This window comes from Nipponia nippon, unplaced genomic scaffold, assembly GCF_047370975.1.
Source record: "Nipponia nippon isolate SJK-2023a ecotype South Korea unplaced genomic scaffold, ASM4737097v1 scaffold_16, whole genome shotgun sequence".
NCBI classification, from domain to species: Eukaryota; Metazoa; Chordata; class Aves; order Pelecaniformes; family Threskiornithidae; genus Nipponia; species Nipponia nippon.
The window spans coordinates 282997-291416 of NW_028262332.1; positions in this window are offsets into that span (position 1 = coordinate 282997).

The window sequence follows — 8420 nt, forward strand, 5'->3', positions numbered from 1 at the left end:
GCGGGCCAAGCCTTCCCACCTCTGCTCCCAGCTGCCATCCCGGCCCTTCACCCCCGGGATAAGGGTGCTCGTAGAGGGCAGCCGCACAGCACCCACCACCCCGCGCTCCAGCTCTCCGTGGAGCCCCGGGGCCGCAGCAGGGCCACCCCCACTTGTGCGACGGGCACCGCAACGGTTCTCCATTGATAAACGCTGCTGCGACGCGGGGCGAGGGTGCCTCACGGCAGCAGCCCCACTGCGAGAGCACCCAGGACTCATTTCAGTTATTTGATGAGGACAAGACAAACACAAATCTGGGTCGTGCAGGGGCAGGAGGCAGCTGGGGCTTGAGGAACCCCACTGGTGACAAGGGAGGCTGGGCAGCCACAGCCAGAAATGTGCTGCATGAGTGACTCTGGTCTGCTCCAGAGCAGGATGGGGCTCCGGGGACAGCAATGTGTGACCGAGGCACGTGCTTGGCCCCCTGTCCCCCCACAGCCCCCCTGTCCCCACCGAACAGCAGCCCCCTGCCCTCCCCTCTGGCCCTGCCAGCTCCCCGGGGACGCCCCACGCTGCGGCGGCTGGAGGCACGCGGAGCCAGGAGCAGCGTTTATCCCGTGACGCAGGCTGCAGGGGAGGCACCTGGAGCAGCCACACAGGCTCTCCTGGGGCAGGGTCCTGAAATCCCCTCTGCAGAGGGACCAACCAGCAGGGTAGTTTCCTCCAGTAAGAACGAAATCATAGAATCGTTAAGGTTGGAAAAGACCCTTAAGATCATCGAGTCCAACCGTTAACCCAGCACTGCCAAGCCCACCACTAACCCATGGCCCTGAGCACCACATCTCCCCGGCTTTTAAGTACCCCCAGGGATGGGGACTCAGCCCCTGCCCTGGGCAGCCTGTGCCAGGGCCTGACAACCCTTGAGGTGAAGAAATTTTTCCTAATATCCAACCTAACCCTGCCCTGGCGCAGCTTGAGGCCGTTCCCTCTCGTCCCATCGCTTGTTCCTGGGGAGAAGAGACCGACCCCCCCGGCTCCAGCCTCCTTTCAGGCAGTTGCAGAGAGTGATGAGGGCTCCCCTCAGCCTCCTCTTCTCCAGGCTGAGCACCCCCAGCTCCCTCAGCCGCTCCTCCCCAGCCTTGTGCTCCAGCCCCTGCCCCAGCCTTGCTGCCCTGCTCTGGCCACGCTCCAGCCCCTCCATGGCCTTCGTGGGGTGAGGGGAACCAACGCTGAGCACAGCATTCGAGGGGCGGCCTCACCAGTGCCCAGCACAGGGGGACGATCCCTGCCCTGCTCCTGCTGGCCACACTGTTCCTGATACCCGGGCACACTGCTGGCTCACGTTCAGTGGCTGTCAACCAACACCCCCAGGCCCTTTCCCGCCGGGCAGCTCCCAGCCGCTCCTCCCCACGCCTGCAGCGGTGCCTGGGGTTGTTGTGTCCCAAGTGCAGGACCCGGCCCTGAGCCTTGGTGACCCTCACCCAGTGGCCTGGGCCCATCGCCCCAGCCTGGCCAGGTAAAATCAGGCGGAGCAAAGATGGCTGGCTGGATACAGCAGGAAAATTAATCTCAGGGGTGTCACAGACCCCCTCCGTCAGAGCTGGCACAGGGCACTGACATGTAGAGAGCAACACCTAGCTGCTGCAGAGCACAAGTCTTGCCTGCATCTCCCCAAGGCCCCAGACACGATGGCTTGAAGCCCCCTGTACTTCTACAGGACATCTGCCAACAAGGGAAGCCACAGAAATCCCTTCTCTGGGATGTCCAGGGGTCACGTTCACCTCGTGAAAGGTAGGTTCCACAGATCACAACACAAGATGCAGTTTCAAAGCCACTTTCTAGTACAGAAAGACAGCATTTAGACACAACTAACTGTTAAGGCTCTTAATGTCTTCTAGATACCTGACTTTAAGGATATTTACTGCCCATTTACTGCTATCTTGGAAACACGGTTGCTAAGATGCAGCTGTACGATGAGAAACCATCTTCGGAAGCGTCCTTCCACTGCCGCGCGGGATCCGAGAGCAGCTGGCTGGGCCGTGACTGCGCGGAGATTCAGGGCAGCAGCCACCTGCAGAGCTGCCCAGCCCAGGCGTCCTCGGAAGTCAGGCTACAGCTTCGGGCTGCAAACTCCTCCCTCAAATCGGTGACGGGTTCAGGCCCATTTTCCTTATGAGCAACACACAAACGCAGCGGGAAGAAGCAGATTTGCACGTGTGGCATCAGGAGCCGGTCGGCAGACCGGCACCCCAGGGCCGTCGGTCAGGCTCTGCTCTGGGCGCCCATGGCTCCGGGGCTCCGTTTCCTTCATGGGAAACTGGGAAAGGGATTAACAGGCACTAAAATCAACTCCATTCACAGGGCAGATGTGTCAGTGATCTCAGCAAATCCAGCAGGCCAGCCAGGCAAGTCCATTGCGGGGTGAAGCTCCCATGACCGCAAGCTCACGTTGGATGCGGACGCATCCCCAGGGACTTTGGGGTCCATCCCAGGCACGGCTCTGCTCGCTGCAGCGCAGCCTCCCCTTCAGGTACGGCTGGCCCGGCTCGCTGCCCAGCCAGCTCTCCTGCTTTCCCTGCCCTCCCTCCTGCCTGCTCCTTCTACAATGTCCATCAAGAGCAACATATGCAGGGCTAAGGTAAGAGGAGAACCCCAGCTCCTTTCTCCCCTCTCGCTTTTCTCAGCACAGACACCACAGGCTGCGTACCCGCCGATGCACCCGGCCAAGCTCGTGACCAGCTACGCTCCATGGAGCACCCTGCTGCGGCGTCCTGCCTCACCTGCGAGCACGGATCACGTTCGCTGCAACAAACAGCACGCAGAGCAGCCCCAGCAGCAGCTGCCTGCTCTTACCGCTCGCAGGGAAGCTGCGAGCTATCGAGCCGTCGTCAGCAGGGGTCAAAGCAGAGAGGTGCTGTCCCTGTGCTCAGGCCCAATCCGGCTGGAGAACACACAAGCAGCCCCACCACCACCAGCTGGATGGCTCGGTGGCCCCAGTGTCCACATCGTTACGGTGAACGAACACCAGACAGGCAACCCACCGGGAACACGGCTTTCAAGCGGACACGGTGCCAGCAACAAACTTCACAGTGTTCATGGCTGAGAAGCACCGGCGTTACTCTGCAGAAAAACACAAGAAGACCCAAGTGTGCCACTTACGTTTCCTCCTGCAAGGATTTCCTTCTCTTGTCCAGGCGCTTTTCTCCTCTGGCAAGACCTTAAACAGTGCCACCATCTCTCCCCGCCCCCTTGGTGCCCCCAGCTCCCCCCAGGCCAGCATGCCCATGGCCCCCCGGCAGAGCTGGCAGGAGCAGGGGCCCTGGCATGCCTGCAGCAGCACGGTCAGGCAGCGACTCTGCTCCGACGGAGGCTCGCAACACCGTCCTCCACCCCTGCTTTCAATCACTTTAGGATTATCAAGGACCCTGGGAGGTTGTCAAGGATGTTCTCTTCTGTGTGCTTGCTGTCACTGAAGTAATTAAAGGAAGGTCAGAGGGTGTCCCTGGAGGAGCTGAGCAGCCAGTTAAGCCTCTCGACTGAAGCCCAGCCCAGGGCGCCAAGTGGTTCTGGCATTTCCAGGCCAGCCAGCAGCCCTGCCGCCCCATCGGGAGCTGGTGAGGTGACGGCTGCCTGTCCCAAAGGCTGGAGGTCTCTGCAGGTGGGTGTTGCAAGATCACCAACAGAACCACAGGTGTGACAGCCAGGATTTGGCCCAACGCATCAGCCTGAGGAGGAGCCTCTGGCAGGTGCAGAAGAGCCTAGCAGAAAAAGTCCAGCACATGGAAAATCCCTCTGCTGAGGACAGACGGGGGCCCGGGTGCGTTTCAGTGAATGCCCTAATCTTGGGAGAGCCCCTTTGCCCCTGGGTGAGGGACCCCGGGACCCCCAGCTGGGCCTGCAGACCAGGGCAACAGAGAGAGGAACAGAGACTTGAGATGGGTCTGCACCTGCCTTTTTCAGACCCAGACTCATGGGAAGGCCGTGTCCTCCAAAGCGCAGCCTGACGTCGCTCTGCAGGTCATTCAGTGCAGCGCAAGATACTTGTTCCCTTTATGCTTCTTGGGAGGTGACTTCTAGAAAAGCCTTGTGCCGTCACACTGCCTCCACCCGTTTGGACAATTTTGGGGCTCACTTGTCTTTTCAGCCACATTTGGCAGAAGGGTCAAGACCTCAGAGGCGCTTGGTTTTGTGAGAACAGGCAGGTGGGGAAAACAGCCCATGGGGAAGTGAGACCCTGTTTGTGCTCCCCGCGCAGGAGGCGCTGCAGCCCTTAGCAGACATTTGAGAATCCACACCCCAGAGCAACTGCCTCAAGGTCCTGCAGTGCAAGAGGCTCTGGTAGGAGCCTGCACCTTCTTAGACACCAAGAACAGCACAGCAGCATACCCAACTGGAAGAAAACCTTGAAGAGAGCCCCTAGTCAGCACAGGGACTGCCCACGTTGGCCAAAATATCTGCTGCGGCTCCTCTTGCCGACATGAGACAACCAGGAGATTGCTGGCACTGAATAGAGCACCGCAGAACCGGGTCCTGCCAGAACGGGGACGTTTATAGTTAGAGAACTTGCGTGCGTGAACCCTTCTCATGCCCCAGAGGAGGAAAAATCTGGCCGATGTGTCACCCCACAGGCGCTGTGGCTTACTTTGGTCCTTTAAACAAGCCTGAGGTTGCTGCTGAGCCCCGACCCACGCCGACGCCTACCCCTCCCAGCAGCGTGCTGCAGAGCTGCGCTGGCCACGCGCACCCGGTAGCAGCCGCCTCCACGACCTTGTCCTTGACCATCCTTGAGGACGGATAACGTCCCTGCCTGCTAGCCTGAGCAGGGGCAGACATGCTGTCCCTTGGGACGCTCCCAAGCCATGGGATCTGCTGCACCCTGTGCAGAGTCAGGAGAGGCCTGGACTCCAGCAGGAGCGGCACGAGCAGGGAGACCCCCCTCACCTCTCCGGCCTGCAAAACGTGATGCTCGCCCACCGCTCTGCAGGATGAGCCGCTCATGGCAGGGTCGGCCCCTCAGTCACCCCAAGCCCACCTACTCCTGCCCACAGGCAAGTTCCCATTTTCTGGCTTACGAAAATCACTCTTGGCTTTTGGCATCCCTGAACCTTCCTCGGGGACAGACTGCGCCCTCCTGCAAAACACAACAGCCAAGTGGCAGCGAACCTCTCACACACGGCCCAGCCGTGCCCCGCTCCCAACTGGATTTGGAGGCATCGCTTGCAGAGTAAATCCGGAGCAATGAACACCTGCCAGCAGTGCACGGACTGCTCAAGTTAAGAAAAGGCAATGGTGAACATGCAACTTCTGGGGGGCAGAGCCCCTCACCGCACTCTCGCTGACACCTTCCCCAGGCTGCACAGGAGCCAGGTGGTCCCTCTAGTTCGTGCCCACTGCTGCCTGCAGTGTGGAGCTGCAGGTCCCGGCAGCAGCCTCCCACCAGGCGCCACTGGCAGATTTGGTGCACCCCAGAGCACCGATCGTGGCATCTCCTGAGGCTGCGGTGTCCAGAGCCACAGCCTGCCACCCCACGCGGTGCTGGTCCAGACAGCAGAGGTGGCCAACGGAGCCAGCCTCACGCTGGCCAGGCTCTGCGAGCCCAGCTCCCAGCTCTCCCATGGCAGCTCGCGCCGCTGCAGCAGCGCAGCCACCTCACACCTCAGCTAACCGCCTTGCGAAGGTCACAGTGCCGCTAAACCTGACCTCCCGAAGAGTCTTATCAGGAGGCTGGTGCTGGAACACCACTTCGCAGAGCGCACGCACGTTCTGCTTTGGCAAGCCTGCCCGTGGACTGACGTTAACGCTCGGTCACCTGGCTGGCACAAACCGCGTGCTGCCTCCTGCATCCAAGGCTCAGCGCTGCACTGCGCCGCTCCCAGCTCGCTGCGCTCCTCAGGGACGTGGTTTCTTTGTACCTCCAGTGCCGCTGTGCTGAGCTCTGGCTGAAAGCAGCAGCTAGCACGGCCCCGGGGAACGTCCACCCAGTGCTCTACAGGGATAGGAGCAGCAAAGGACAAGGTCAAACCTTTCCTCTGACAACCACCAGGCCAAAAAACGATCAGGGTAAGCACAACCTCTGCAGGGGGCCTTCTCCCAGCCAGACGCTGCAGCCTTCCACATCCACATCACATCCTCCGCGAGCTAAGAGAGCTGCCCCACAGCGTTTTCCTGGGCTACGGCATTTCTGCAATCCAGAAGGAATCCAGCTGCTGCTCAAAGGCATGGCCGCACCTTCCCCCTGCTTCAGCTGCCCCTGCCCTCCACCCTGTGCTGGCACCAGCCTTGTGGGCCAGACCTGAAGACCAATCCCTCAGAAAATTAATTCAACGGGAGAAAAGGGAAACTATTTTTCAGGTGGCTCAGCTCCCTGGTCCTGCTCTTTACCCAACAGCACAAACGCGTGCCTGCGAGGGACCATGACGAGCACCTGATCGGGGAGGGGGTGCCCCCTTCTCCTAGCTCCGACCTGGGCACACACAAGACCGAGCGGCCAGGTAACCTCGGCCTCGCCACAGTTCCAGGGCCAGCCGCCCGCCGCCGGCGCCTTTCTGGCCTCTGCAGCGCAGAGGCCAATGTCCAGTGCTCCCCTTTTTGAATCCTTCACCACCTTCTCCTCTATTTTTCTCCGCTTGCTCCACACGCTGAAGCGTAGGGACCTCTTCCAAAATAACACTGCAGTTTTTGTCCCAGGGGATGCTCCCAGGCTGTCAGCTGAAAGCAAGGGAGAGGACGCGGTGTCCAAATACACCGTATCCTCTCGCAGCAAGACTGCTCCAAGGCTTGGTGCTGTTGCATGCCATCACAGCAAGCAGCCAGAGGAGCACGGGGAAGGGGAGCCAGGCTCTGCCGGGAACCACCGCAGCAGGCAGGGGAGTCAGGGAGGCTGCGCTCTCATTTGGCACCGCTCAGGAATCGCACGCGTGAACGCTGGCAGCCCTCGGTCTCAGCCGCGGCTCACCAGGGAGCTGAGTTTCCACCCACGGAGCTGAACCCTGCCGCTGCCCCCGCACCTCCATCGCTGCTCCAAAGAGCCCCCGCGCTGGGCGGCGAGGCAGGCCGGCTGGGATGCAGGCCGGCTGGGATGCAGGGCGGCTGGGATGCAGGGCGGCTGGGGACGCCTTCCAGCCGATAACAGGCATTGCTTGATCTCAGAGGTGCTCTGAGAATTTTTGTAACCGAAGATACACAGACCCTGCTTCCTCCAAAGAGGGAAACTGAAGTTACACAAACTCCTGCGTGCAAGGCTGTTTATAATGATTATATGCTTAACCTCTCTTCCCATTTTCAATACGTTTGAACGTCCCATCTCCGCCCTGCCAGCTAGGACCACGGGACCTCGACACTGGCCGTTCGTGAGCTGACACAGACAACAGAAATGCATCGACGGAAAGGCAGCGCAGTGCCGCAGGTTATTAGAGCAAGACATGCTGCTCAGTTCAGACAGGGCAAGTGTCCAATCTCCCCGCTTTTACAAAACAGGAACTTTGTTAGCAACAGTTAACCTGGGGCAGAGGGAAGAAGGATTTACATAATTTTCAATGAATAGACAAAATACAAATGCAGCCATCTAGAAATACAGGAGGGCACTGTTCGGGTCCAGAGGTCACTCCAAGCTCTTTCACCCCACGGAGGATCTGACCCAGGGAGATCGGAAGGAGCTTGTGGAGCTGGAGCTGCCCAGGGCTGACAGTCTGGAAGCACCACTGGGGAGGGACTCGCCTCCTCAGTTCAGTATCTTTGGATGAGTTTAATATTATTGACAGGGGAGGGACAAAACCAGACTATTTCCTTCTCTTTTCAGATCTTGGAAAGCCTTTGGCTCTTTGTCCCATCCACCAGCAAGTATTTTCATTTCTGAAGATACTAAGAGCCTTTTTAAAGGCATTATTTTATTAGGATTGGTTTACACAAAAGGCTTTAGTGAAAAACCTTTTCCTCACCCCCGGACAAATGCCTTTGCCCGTGTCACTTCATGGATTTCCCTAACCTCTTCCTAAAGCTTGACAATGAGTGCAGATCCTTTCTTCCTCCCTTAGAGCCCTGGATTACCCACCTCACAGCCATTACTTGTCGCCTAACTCTGCAAAGCTCTTTGGGACAGAATTTAGATAAGCAGTGGTCTAAAAATAAGATCTTAATCCTGTTACGTGCAGCACAGCCCCGAGCCCACACAGGACCTGCTCCAAGGACCAGTTCCAGCCTTTCCTCTCTACTGCAAAAGCAAACAATTTCCTGCTAATGTGTTTAGTTCTCTTTGCATCAGTTCACATTTTAAACTAACACCTCTGAAGACTATCCAGTGGTTTAGGAAGTAGAAGAGCCTCCTATGTCACAGCCTTCTCCTCTCTGGGGAGTGGTAAGAAAGTCGCTTGAGCCTCATCCTTTGCAGCAATAAACCTGCTCAGGAACAAGAAGCCGAAACAGTTTTAAAAGCAGCAGCCCCA